Source organism: Protopterus annectens, chromosome 16.part0 (assembly GCF_019279795.1).
Source record: "Protopterus annectens isolate FY-2018-M chromosome 16.part0, PAN1.0, whole genome shotgun sequence".
In the NCBI taxonomy this organism is placed as follows: domain Eukaryota; kingdom Metazoa; phylum Chordata; order Ceratodontiformes; family Protopteridae; genus Protopterus; species Protopterus annectens.
In genome coordinates, this window is record NC_056750.1 from 526,624,935 (window position 1) to 526,639,233 (window position 14,299).

At 43.4% G+C, this 14,299-nt stretch overlaps 1 long non-coding RNA gene across 1 annotated transcript in view; it reads right to left on the reverse strand.

Annotated features, from left to right (window-relative positions):
• Positions 1–14,299, reverse strand: part of LOC122790456 — a 352,391-nt gene that overhangs the window by 183,773 nt on the left and 154,319 nt on the right. The window lies entirely within an intron of this gene.

Consider the following 14,299-nt stretch of genomic DNA (forward strand, 5'->3'; position numbering starts at 1 on the left):
AGGTGTTGTTTCATATAATCCTGGTGTTGGAAAGTAGATTTTATTGAACTACAGATGACAAATTCAGATGTGATTGTTTGTATGGTAACCATGAGAACCATAGAGCACAGCAGAGATTAACAGTGATGGTGGTACCTTTCATGTTTACAAGTTGATCAAACTAAACTAGATGAAATGGTATATAAAAATAAAAATGATGAGCAGCATAATTAATACAGAAGTAGCACCAGCTAGGAAACAGACTAGTAAAGACAAATACTCTTTAGGAGTTACTGCAAGCAAAATTGTAGCAGAAGTAGAAAACAGGGAGTACTTCAAAAACTGATTTTATTTTTCATTTCTGAGATAAATATATGCTGAACATAGAACAAAATTGTAGTTACTTCAGGTATAACAGTGACAATTTATAAGATACTAACTTTGCTCCTCTCCAGGTGAATTTATCATCATCCATTAGGTGTTATGCTATTTGGAAAGCATATTGTATGCTAATTAGGTGTCCAGATTTATTTATTTATCTTGCTGAATGTACCTACCTTTCAAGAACTTTTTCACAGATTTTTGATGTCTGTTTCTCAAACACAACAGCTTTGTTATGAACAGAAACCCAATCATAATCCTCCATATTAACAATGTTCAAAGGCAGGCCAACTATATGGTTTAATGGGTCGGTTTCCTTTGCCTGAAATCCAAATATTTGAACCCATTTGCCTGAAAACTCATTTTAGTGAAAACCATACAAGTCTGTAGAAAGTAGGTGATGGTGTCACTTCTTATCATAGGAGTTATTAGGGATGCAAGTCTAGCAGAGTATGTGTAAATTGCAGTCGTCAGCGCCATGGTGTACCCCCAGATGTGTAGATGTTTGCACTTTTGCTTCAGTACTGATGAACTGTGTGCGGTGTGTTTTTCATGTCTTCCCTGTTGTGCGGCCATAGAGTTAGTATATATAAATAAGGGGGTGCAGGAAGGGCTTGCCCCTGCAAATAAATTGTTATGGTATATTTGTTATGGAGATGATTTTCAGTCAAATGAATTTTCAGGTAAATGGGTTTGAGCATTTGGGTTTCAGGCAAATGATATTCAGGAAAATGCAGAATCAAAATAACTTCACGCAATAGATTCAAAGGAATACAACTACTGCATCTTAAAAATAATCATCAAGGAAATCACAATGAGAAGCGAGATGAAAAATGATGAAAGAAATTGGAATAAATCATAATAAGAAGTTATGTACCTACCATAACGTTCCATGTTAGTTGTCTTCTCTCGCCTTCTTTCTTGCTTGATGGGTTCGGAGCCGATCCTCGGCTCCGACTCGGCACTTGCTTTAGCTTGAGAACTCCTTTTACCAGCTCGAGGCAGCCCCATATCCCATGATGCAAGGCAGTAAGTACCCAGATCTCGTTTGTTGACAAAGGGCAATAACACCAAGCATAAAATACTTCCCAAAGGAAGAAGAAACTTACAGATGGAAAAAGGACCAGGTCTGAATGGTCTTTAGCATAATAGTTTCTTATACAAGGTCTGTCCAGGCCAGGGGGAAGGAGGGAGGGACGCAAGAAAGAAGGGGAGAAGACAACTAACATGGAACGTTATGGTAGGTACATAACTTCTTAATGTTAAGTTGTCAATCTCGCCTTCATTCTTGCTTGATGGGACCGTCCCTAGCACCTCTATCCTGGGTGGCTCAATGGAACAAACTCTTGAGGACTGTAGAGCCAAAACTGGCTCTGTCCCTGGAGGCCAAGTCCAATTTGTAATGGGAAACAAAAGTGTGAGGAGTGGCCCAAGTGGCCACTGCACAAATAGTGTCCAAAGGCAGTCTAGCTTGAAAAGCTGTAGAAGTAGCTAAACTCCTAGTTGAATGTGCTTTAGGTTTTGAGCACAGCTGTTTTCCCCTGATCATATAAATTTCAGTGATGACCGAAGAAAGCCATCTGGACAAAGTCACTTTAGAAACAGGAAGGCCTTTTTATTATCCGCATAGGAAACAAAAAGTTGATCAGATTTTCTAAATTTTTTGTTCTGTCCAAATAATATCTAAGCTGACGGTGGACGCCAAGATAATGTAGCTTTTGTTCAGCTCTATCTGAATAGTTAGGAAAAATACAGGGAGATCAATGGATTGATTCAGATTGTTTTTGAAGCGACCTTAGGTAAAAAGGATGGATTAGTTCTCAAAGATACTCTGTCTTTGTGAAAAATCAAATAGGGGTCGAACCGAAGAGCATGAAGTTCAGACACCCTCCTGGCAGATGTAATAGCCACTAGGAATAACGTTTTCCAAGAAAGATATTTCAGGGAACAAGAAACAGCTGGCTCGAAGAAGGGAAGAATCAAGGATGTCAGCACTAAATTTAGATCCCACTGAGGAGGAGGATTCCTGATTGGAGGCTTTAGTAGGAAAATTCCTTTCAAGAAGGCCCTGCAGAGCCTATGGGACATAATATTATGATCTGCTATCCCGACATGAAAATTAGAAATAGCAGCCAACTGAACTCTGACTGTGGAAGAAGAGGAGCCTGCATGAAAAATCTCTGCTAAGAAGTCCAGAACTGCCTGAACAGGGGCAGTAAAAGGATCAATATTTTGGGCCTTAGCCCAATAAGAGAAACGTTTCCATTTGCTTGTGTAAATCCTCCTGGTAGAGGATTTTAGTGAAGCTACTATGATATCTCTAACTGGGTTAGAGATCAAAGGAAGCCTGGCTAAGGAAGGAAGTGGAGCAACCATGCTGTGAGGTTGAGAGAAGGGATTGACCGGTGAAGCTGACCGGATTGGTGAATCAGTAGATCTGGCACTGGGTCCAGATGCCACGGCTGCACCAAAAGGTGATGATGGAGGAACGGAACCAAACTTGTCGAGGCCAGTAAGGGGCAATGAGAATCAATTTGGCTCTCAAAACGGTAGCTTTCTGGATCACCTGAGGGATCAGAGGAAATGGAGGGAAGGCATAAAGAAGTCCCTGGGGCCAATCCTGGGTCAGAGCGTCTCTGGGGGGATGGCCTGATAGAGGGAAGAGGCTGAAGAAGTCTGGACATTTGCTGTTTTGGGGAGTAGCAAAAAGATCGCAACATGGACGACCCCATTCCAGAAAAATCTCTTCCACTATGGATTGCTTGAGAGACCACTCGTGAGGCATGAGAATAGCTCTGCTCAATCTGTCCGCTATAATGTTGGTTTTCCCAGGGATATGCATTGCTACCAGAAACCGATGAGAGGAGATCGCCCATTGCCATAGTCTGAGCGCTTCTCGACACAAGGGGTAGGACTTGGTTCCGCCCTGTTTGTTGATATACCAAACTACAGACATATTGTCTGTGTGGACTGCAATTGTCCCTACGGGAAGAAAGTCATTGAGGGCTTGCAACGTTAAAAGCACTGCTCTCATCTCCAGGACATTTATGTGCAGATGGTACTCGAACGGTTGCCACGTCCCATGAACCATCCTGCCCTGATAATGACCCCCCACCCGATCAGGGAGGCATCCGTGGTGACAGTGGCTATCGGGGACGGAGGTACAAAGCACCTGCCTTGGTGAATCTGAGACGATGTGATCCACCAAGCAAGATGTTCTTTGCATGTTTGTGTCACCAGAATCTGGTGACGCATTGGGAGTTGCTGGTATGACCACTGAGTGAACAGCATCCACTGAAGGAGGCGCATGTAGAATCGAGCCAGGGGAAGAAGAGTAATGGCCGCAGCCATGAGACCTAATTCCTTTAGAACCATTCTGGCCTGTACTTTCTTGCTGGCCAGAATGATCCTGACATGAGTCTGAATGTCTGAAACTCTTTGTTCTGTAAGGGTAGCTGACATCTGAACAGTGTTTAAGTTTGCGCCTATGAAGGTAATAGACTGGCAGGGCGATAAGGATGACTTTTCGAAGTTGACTGAGATGCCCAAATGAGAACAAAGGTCTATTGTGTAATCCCTGGCTTGTATAAGCTGATGCCTGGTGGTGGCTGACAGGAGCCAGTCGTCGAGATACGGAAACACCTGGAATCCTTGACATCTCAGGTGAGCCGTGACCACTGCCATGCATTTGGTGAACACTCTGGGGCTGTAGTGAGACCAAAGGGCAGGGCTCTGAATTGGAAGTGACTGGACCCCAGCCGAAAGCGGAGAAATCTCCTGGAGCGTCTGTGAATTTTGATGTGATAGTACGCATCCTGAAGATCTATTGAGCACATCCAGTTGTCCTTCTGTAAGAAGGGCAGAATTGACTGAAGAGTGACCATTCGAATCTTGTCTTCCTGACAGACTTGTTGAGTCTGCTGAGATCCAATATTGGTCTCCAGTCTCCCGTCTTTTGGGGACCAAAAGAACCTTGAGTAGATTCCGGGCTCTGAATGGTCTATTGTAACTGGCTGAATGGCTCTTTTTTGCAGTAGTTTTGCGATTTCTAACTCTGCAATCTCCCTTAGACCGGGTGGTACATCTGGAAGGGAACTTGAGGGAAGGGACTTTCCTCAAAAGGAATTATGTAACCCTTGGATATGATCGACTGTACCCATCTGTCTTGAGTGAGGGAATGCCAGGCTTCTGGGTACAGTGATAATCTTCCCGACTGCCTCCAAGGAGGGACAGCCGGGCAACACCTCAGGGATGCTGAAAGGGCTTATCAGAGAGAGGCTCCCTGTTTCCCTGGTTCTTGGACCCCTCTGCCTCTAGAGCGGCGTCTGTTGTTGTTACCCCTCTGCCTCTAGGGTAAACTGACCACGTGAATCCGGCGTGACTCCTTGGGATTTACGGAACCACATCTTACCACCCTTCTGTCCTTTGGGATAAGGCCTAGAAGGGGTGGAAAAACGGACTCCAACAGCAGAAAGAGTCTTGCCGTCCTGCTCACACCTGGTCAAGGTCTCCTTCACCTGAGGGCCAAACAAAGCTGACCCATCAAAGGGAGAATTTGTGAAGGACGCCTTAAAGGGATCCGCAAAATCACATAGCCGCATCCAGGCTTGGCGTCTAAGAGCCACACCTGTGCCTGCGGCTCTACTCGCTCCATCCGCAGCATAAGATATTAGCCGCATGGAGGAGTTAGCAATGGAATTGAGGGTTCCTAGCTGCGAAGCAATCTTTTCTTGAGCCCCTGCAGCTGTAGGATCCTGAACTACTTCTCCCAGCTCCTTCAGGATATCTCTCTGGAGTCTGGTGAAGTGACAAAGATAATTCAGCGAACGCATAGCAAAGGTCGCTGAGGAAAACATCCGCTTGCCGTACCTATCCATGGTCCTAGAGTCCTTATTAGGAGGATGGACGGCACGGAAGGATCTGCAAGTTCCTTTTGGTGGCCGCAGCCACCACCATGGCATCAGCGGGACACCCTTGGTTAGGAATTGTTTGTCACTAGGGGCAGTGATAAATTTAGAAGGCAACCTAGGGACTGGCTCTACAGAGTCAGGAGCTGTCCACGCCTTCGTGCAATAACCTGCATAAGGGGTCGAAGGCGGAGACACCCAGGAGGTGGAGGGCCGAGATCCAAACGCCTCTAGGTATACTGACTCATCCTCAGAGGGATTGTTGGTGGGCCAGTTTCCCCTCTGTTTGAGAAGTTCTAGGATGTCTGAGAAGGAGACATCCTCAGAGGGGGATCTAGGGATCCCTCTGACTCATCAAAGTCAGTATCCAAGTGACAGACTCCGGGGAGTCTACATGCTTCCTCTTACAAGTCCTCTTCCTAGGAGGATCTCCCGAAACATCAGGAGAATCCTCGGAAGAGGGGGAAATTCCCAATGGGGAAACCTGAGGCAGAGGATCTCTGGGTCCTGTAGCAAGAGAAGTGGCAGAGATGTCAACAGGTACCATAGAGGGAGGAGCTACGGGAACAGACTGCTGACTGATACCAGTGGCCAGTACACTCATCACCTCGAATGCTCCCCTCCCAGGCAGGTCCGAGAGAACCCGCTCCGAAGAGCTAGGAACTCCAGGAACCACCGAAAAGGAAGTCTCCGAGGCAGATGTCGGAGCTGAGCTCACCAAGGCCGAGGCTCCAAGGGGAAGAGCGGGCTCGGACAAGGGTCCGATGCCACTCACCCCCTCGGAGGAGACCATGGAAGCCCGACCACAGAATCCCTCTAAGGAAGAGGAGATAAGAGTAGGGGCTGAAGGAACAGAAGGGGGTATCCGTCCTCCAGCCGTAGCAGTAACCATGCCCGAAGACTCCAACTCCAAGCTCTGGGGTAGAGTTGAAGGAGGAACTGTAACGGGGTGTGGACCAACAGTCGTCTGCTGAGACGGACTGTGTAGCATTTGGGCCAGTACCTGTGACTTGAGTAATCTACTGACCACTCTCTCTAGGTCATGATCTGACAACCTGGATGACCTTGAAGATCGGCTCCGATGGCTCCGTTCCGATAGAAGGGGCGGCCGAGCCGAAAGTATCGGCTCCAAGGAAGGAGACCTCGACCTCTTCCTGGAATGGGCCATGGGAGCCGATACTACAGATCCTGTCGGCACCGACTTCGGAGCCGACAGAGCGTCTCGGTGTATGGGGTCCAGGCGGAGCCGATACAGCTACCAAAGTAACGGTGTCGGAACCGATCGGAGCCGACACCGATGCCTGTGCCACATGGGTGTCGGAGCCGAGCCGACATCGGTGGTCAACAGATTCGCACCGATAGCCATCGGCGAAAGCTTTGTGGATCAGAATCGGCTCCAGCCGGGCGATCTCGACTCAATACGGTCGGAGCCGAGGCCGCAGGCTTAGAAACAGAAGCCTGGGCCTTGGCAGTTTTAGTTGATTTTGTGGAGCCGACTTAGCCGGAGAGCCCTCCGGCAGAAGACCCCTGAGAATCAACTTGTTCGTCTCCTGCAGGACTCTCTGGCTGAAGGAGTGACAAATAGCACAGGAGTCCTGCAGGTGAAGAGGGCCCAAACAATACAGGCAAGAAGTGTGACCGTCTGTCAGAGACATCTTCTGACAGCACGAGTCACACTTCTTAAAACCTGAAACCCTCTCCTTTGACATGGTGCCGAAACACAACACACACAGACACACCAGTCAAAATTAAATTAAACAAAATACCAAGAGGTATTTTATAAAAACACCAACACACACACCCTAACAGGGGGGGGGGTGGGATAGGGAAAATTGACTAACAAAAAATTAAAAGAGACAGGGATTTCTGTCAGAAAAAGGGTAGAAATAAATATAAACTATCAAAAAATTAGTTTTAAACTAAAAGGGGCTTGAAAAATCACAAATGTGAACTACTTACCAGGAGCTGGTAAAGAGAAGACCTCCCAAGCGAAGCGGCAAACGAGATCTGGGTACTTACTGCCTTGCATCATGGGATATGGGGCTGCCTCGAGCTGGTAAAAGGAGTTCTCGAGCTAAAGCAAGTGCCGAGTCGGAGCCGAGGATCGGCTCCGAACCCATCAAGCAAGAATGAAGGCGAGATTGACAACTTAACATTATATGTTAAAATATAGAAGATGCTTTAAGATCTTTCTCATATGAAGAAAGCAGCTCCAAAATGTTTTCATGTTAAACATTTCAGATTCTAAAGATACTAACCAAGGAAAATATTAAATAGGATAAAAGCATTATGGAGGACTTATACAAGCAATATTTTCTGCAGTCTTAAAACAAAAGAAAATGAGTAATCATGGTATTGATTAGATAGTCCTGCAAATTCAGAAATACATTTCAAAAAGTTTAGGCAGTATGGAGAAATATAAAATCATACAGCATGAACACAAAAAGAAATAAAATAAGTAGCAGAAGCGTACAATAAAGTGTTGATGGGTAGGAGTAACAGTATCTTTACTCATTGTTAACAGCACAAAATACTGTGGAAATAAAAATTACATTTTCATATTTCTACAAATATAATATTCTAAATAAGGCTAGTTTATTTGCAGTTAAGATAAGACCTGTTTATGAGGTAGTTTTAATTTTATAGGGAAATAAATATGATCAGCTATGAATATTATATTTTTTATAGAAATAATTCAATGCAATGTTACCTTGATCCCACCATATTATTTATGCATTTAAATTCAGAATTCATGTAGTGTTTGTATCACTGACTTCAGTGATTGAAAACAAGTCTGTATATAATGCAAAGGTGCTAGAAATTGATCCACAGCAATATGTGCTGCATGAAGCACCATAAGTAACAGGGGGAAGTAATAAAGAAAATGAAATATCTAGGCACCATGGCATGCTAAAATACAGCAGGTGATTTTAGTTTATTTTTGGTAGTAATGCAGAATAGCATTGTTGCACTTAAGAATGGTTAAGTGTGAAATGTGATAAAACATGTGACTGAGCAAGACAGCAACATAGAACATAGGCCAGATTCATCATGCTAAGTGAATTTGTGCAGAGTGGCTGTGGTTATGTGCAATGTGTGAGAGATTCATAAAACAAGTTACACAACATGATTAGGCCAAATAACACAGATAATCACAGTATATGCTAATGACTGTAAAATTATGTACTGTGTATGATGAGACAAAATATGATGGGAGAGTGATTCATAAATGTTTAAATGCTGCCTATTAGAGCTGTACCTGCAGTATATTTAAAACTGACCAGATATTCAAGTTCATATGGTGCAAATCAGGGAATTATGTTGGGTATTGCCACAGTAATTGTATACGTGTATCTGCAGAAGGCTCTAATTGCAGCTGCCATGCCTGACAGTATGCAAAGTCATCTCTGGAGGCAAAGAATTATCCAATCTCACTTCACATTTCATGCTCTCCTCAACATTGTGAACCAGTACCATGCTGACAAAGGACACCAAACAAAAAAATCATGGAAACGTATCTGAGTCATGCAATACTTATCCCAGTGGATATCAAGGTATGTATGGCTTTAAGTATATTAAAAACAGGGACTTTTCAGTGACTTACTGGGGATATAGCATTGGTACGCAGGCATCTGCTTACAGAATACTATATCCATTTCTTGATGTTATGTTTCAGCATTTGGGGAAGCATTTGTGATTCCCAAGTAATCCAGAGAAGATGCCAAACAGGATTTCAATGATATAGCCAGTTTCCCTCAAGTATTGTAGCACACAGACTATATTCATATTGAAATAAAGGCCTCATCTGGTGAACTGGGAAGAAGGAACATGAACCATAACTGCAAGGTAGTCTGCAATGCACAGGGTATTATCTACAATGTGTGTGTGTGCAGGCTACCCAGGCAGTTTTCATGATTCCCACATATGGTACATGCGACCCTTTACCAGCAGTTTGTAAGGGTTGATTTACCACACTGGTATCTTTGGTGGAGATGCAGGATATGACCTGGAATCTTGTCTCATGACACCTACAAGAAATCCACACGATTTAAGAGGCCATAGCTACAACCATACACTGTTACATACCAGAAACATTATTGAACATGTGTTGTGGCTGATAGTATGCCTTCACTGTCTGGATACATCTGGTAGTACCCTGCAGTATGGCCATGCCATGTGTGCTATAATAGAGAATGTGTACACAAAGTTAGACAATATTATTTATTTTATTTCATTTATTTTATATTTGTTTACCGGGAAAGTCCAACTAGACACAGGTCCTTTTTCAGCGAAGGCCCAGGGAGAAAAGCTCCAGTTATAAATATAATATTAACATATACTAGCATTTATAGAGTAACAGTTACAGGCATTTCGACAATTTAATGAACATACAGAATACTATGTTGATGATAAATAATACGAAAAGTAAGACATAAATTTCACTTCCTGGCAAAAAGTCTTATTATATCACATACTGCTACAGCTATAGTAGAAATAATTAAGTGGGTTAAAACATGTACAGTTGTATTGTTACCAGAGTGCTTGAAATGAAAAAGAGGGTTATAAACAAACAGATGAGGCTGCTACATTCTATTGTTAAATAAAGAGGGTATAAGATTGCATAGTTATAAGATGCATACGATTATAGTTGGACACATGCTGAGTCAGTTGAACAGCCCACCTGCTGAGGATGATCCTGCCAGTCTGAGGCAGACATACTAAGCTGTTGCACTGTCAAAGAAGTAGAGGATTGCACATAACTTTTGCTTCCTTTGTTGTGAATATAAGCAGATACCCTGCAGTAAAAATAATGCATGCACAAACACCACCAGATGGTTGTTACTCATACACACGCTGGCTATGCTGTGCATCAGACAGACAACACCAGTAATAATGTACAAAGACAGGGCATTTGCACAGGTGGAAAAGGGAGTACAACAGCCCATGTCTTTCAGAGGGAAGCAGTGTGAGTAAGAGTGTTGAGGAACATAAAAATAAAATGTGCGTTTACGTGAAGTGCTAGAACTGGAAATGGGGTGGGGTGGGGTTACTGTCAAGAAGGATCAAGGTCAATGGATGTGTGTGTGAGATGTGTGGGTGCATTTTGATTCTGTGAGTGTGGTCTGCAGGTTTGTAGCCTCAACAGTTGGTGCACCACTGCAGCTCAGACAACTAAACAGTTCCAGGGCATGCATGGCAGAGGTTTCAGCTTTTTATGCATGCTGCTCACCCATGACAGCTGGCTCTGACAGGAGTTGCACTGGTTGTACCACAACCTTGGCTAGATGTCACTGTGCTGTCTGACCATGATTGGCATCTGTTAGGAGATGCACCAGCGTGAAGACAGCCATGACCATGAGGACAACCTCTCCTGGGAGTACACACCTCTGCAATAGATGCTGCATTTCCAGAGCAACACCTCCAGAATATATGTCTCCGTGAAAGTGCTAGAACTGTAGTAGCAAGATCATGCATGTCCAGAGTGGCTTACACTTGTGACATGCACTCCATTACGTCAGCATGAACACACTAAATCATCCTCACTTTCTCTGCTATGGCTGTGGTTGCACTAGCTTGTTTCTCCACAATGGCCTGGAACATACATTGGGTGGTCAACACTGCCACACCAACCTCAGGCTTAAGCACCATTACCAACCCCACCATGTGGACCGCTATGCCCATGAGTGCTAGGGACAGATTTAGACATCTGCCCACTGGGAAGCAGGACACCTATACTGTCCCCGTCAATATGTCCTCTCTCTCTGATGCTTTAATAGCCTGGATATATGCAGGCATAAAGACTGTGTTCATGGTCTGTGTTGAGGATGTGGTGGTCATACTTCCTGTCTCACCACTCACACTGTACCACCTTACTATGCCAGCTAATTCCTCAAACATCAAACAGTGGCAGTTAGTGCTGGTGTCTTATAAGGAATCACTTGGGAATACCCAAAGCACAAAATATTGACTGTCAGTATGACCCAGCATCACAACCACACATGTAACACATTTTTACAACTATATGCATGGAAAAAAACAACTAATACCAATGCCCATACTCACTGCAGATGGTTATGGCCATTGACTCCCTGATGTAATTTAAGTCAGACAAATGTCCCTGAGTTTTATACTTACTAAGATTTTAAGAGGTCTTGCAAGTATTGATAAAATGAAATAGGTCCACATACCTGGGGCATGCAACAGTGGATATTCTGTGTGGCCTGCCTAGCTATGTCCCAACATCCAGCACTGTACTAAGACTCTGTAGATGTGGTACTGCCTTTAAGAGAGGCAAGGAACTTTTCTGTCTCTATAAAAGGTGGTTTAGTCAATGGCCCACCACCTGTAGCCCTATACTCCCCATGCCACAGCTACTTCACTGTGGGTGGCACTACAGATAGTACTTGTGGCCCAGAGGAAGGCCACATCAAACATGTGATCCTGCCCAACCACATTAGCATTGATAATGATCTTGGCCTAGTCATAGTAATTGTAGGGTTAGCTGCATGGATATAAAAAAGCAGCATGTTCATGGAGAAAGTGTCTGGAGTACCACCAATTCTCTGCATCTAAGAATTTTTACTGTCAGCTTGATGTCCATTACCCAGCAGATACATGTTTTTGTTTTTGTAGGCACTGCTCTGTTGGTATGGAAAATTGTGAAATTATGAAATCAACAGCTTTAATCCTACATGAGCCTTTCAAACCTTACTACTATTACTTCTATCCTCCTAGTCCATGCAATATGCTGTATTTGTGCCTGACAGATACCTGTATCCATACTCTATGTAAATCTCAAGCATCTGGGTTTATACTGACCTTATATTTCCCCACAAAACAATTACAGAAGTGTAACTGACCAATGACACATGACCATTACACTTACAAATATCATGGCTAATAACATACGTCTAATGCTTACAACTGCTAAATAGTATTGAACGATACTCTTAATATACACACAGAGTTCTCTCCCATCCAGATTAACAATTCTCAGATTACTAACTGCTGTATCCCCTGCTATCTCTCCCCCAGTTCACTCTGGCCAACACATATACAAGTACTGAAAAACTAACATCCCTTTTAGGTAGCATGTTCAGGAGCAAGAGCAAGCATCCATAATTCAAATTAATGTAATTGCAAGTAGCACTACTCACCGTATATAAGGAGGTATCTTAAGATGATTTTTTTCCTTTGAAAAATAACCCTTCTCTGGGATCAAACTCTGGCAACAGTGTATTCTTCTGTAGAGTAATGCAGCTGTGTACCTCATCATGTTTATATTGTGTAGATTTATTTGCATGGATGTGATCAGCATGCTAACTAGGGTTCAGTTCATTACTATCTCTGAATTGCTCAATTTGTGAGACAAGCACACCTGAAAAAAATTGTGCAGAATTCCATCAGATACTGCGTACTCACCTGGGTCCCTGCTGGCAATATGTGCATGGGTGGCCAGCCTATGTTTTGGTTTGGGGGGGCTGTCATTCCATATGGAATCATCTGGAAATGGAGTCCCTGTACAGCACACTTCCAGAAGAGTAGACATTGGCAATGACGGCAGTCACAACTTAAAATGGCATTGTGAACCAAAATAACACTTATTTTCTGAAATTGTCATCCATTGCGCAAATGACATGTCCATTGTGTGAAAGATGGTACATGTGAGACTTGATCTGGTCTCCAATTCCCTATCATCTTTCACTGAGAATCTTCAATGTGAGAAAGCATGGCTGGAGAAGGACAGGGTAACTCTTAAAGATCACACAGATAGTTTGAGGAGGAAACAGACATTTCTTTCCTACTACATAAGAATTACAGTCAGAGGCTTATGCAGGAGGAATATACAACTACTCATTATAAGACTGATGCCTGTTATGGTCTAGCCCAGGCCGTCACATGAACAACTGGCATTCCCACGCACAGAACAATGTCATCAACATTACAATGACACAAGGTTCCATAATCCTGACTGCCTACACCGATGAGAGGTTAAAGTCAAAGAGCAGGCATCACATATGTTCTGTAAGTATAAAGTACAGTTGTGTTAGATCATACCATAACCACAAATGTCCTTTTCTTCATTGTTGCAGTATTCCTTACAGAAGTGATCTCCTGTCCAGGATAGTCCAACATCTGGCCAGCATACTAAAGCCTTTAGATCTTATAGGTGCTGTAATTCACACGTATACTCCACATGTAAGGTGTATGGCATACAGATGATGTATAGACAAAAACTCAGAACTGAATTACCCCAGGAGGAAAAGAATACAGTCAGGGACAAAAGAGAACATGTACAACTTGAAGGAAAAAGGACAGAAGGAAAAGGATTTAAGGGTCCATCAACCAAGAGGGCAACAGATGCACAGGAGCAAAATTTAGAAAAGAAGGAAAGGACGGCGGGACCAAATACTGTAACAGTAAAAAGGAGCTACTGTTATGGTAAGATTTTACACAACTGTACTATAACTTTCCATATTACTGTTGAAGTCTTCTTTACAGAAAGGAAGAAGACAGAAGTGAAGAGTAGGAGTCTGAAAGGAGGAAGGCACAGAGGAGTCCTATACAGACCCATGCAGAATAGCCCTGGCACAATGCACCCTGACCCTGGAAAGAACATAAAAAATGGTTAATGAAAGTATGAACACGGGACAAAGTAGCAGACTCAAGGAAGGAATTGGTGTCTGCACCCTTGAAAAAGATAACAGATGGGGCAACCACCCTAGTAGTATATGCCTTTAAAGACAAAAAAAAAAAAATGCCATGGAAAGAACAAAAAGAAATGGCCTTAGAAATCCAGGAAGAGATGGTTTGCATGAAACAGTCATACCCAAAAGTCCTGAGATGAAAAGAAACAAAAAGTGTCTCAGACTTGCAAACTGCATTTGGTTTATCCAAGTAATACCTGAGCTGTCTATGCAGATCCAAGGTGTGAAGAATGTTTTCACTGATAGACTGTGGAGAAGAAAACAAGAAAGGAAGATGAAGAGACTGATTAAGGGACAACTGATGAACCACCTTGGACATAAAAG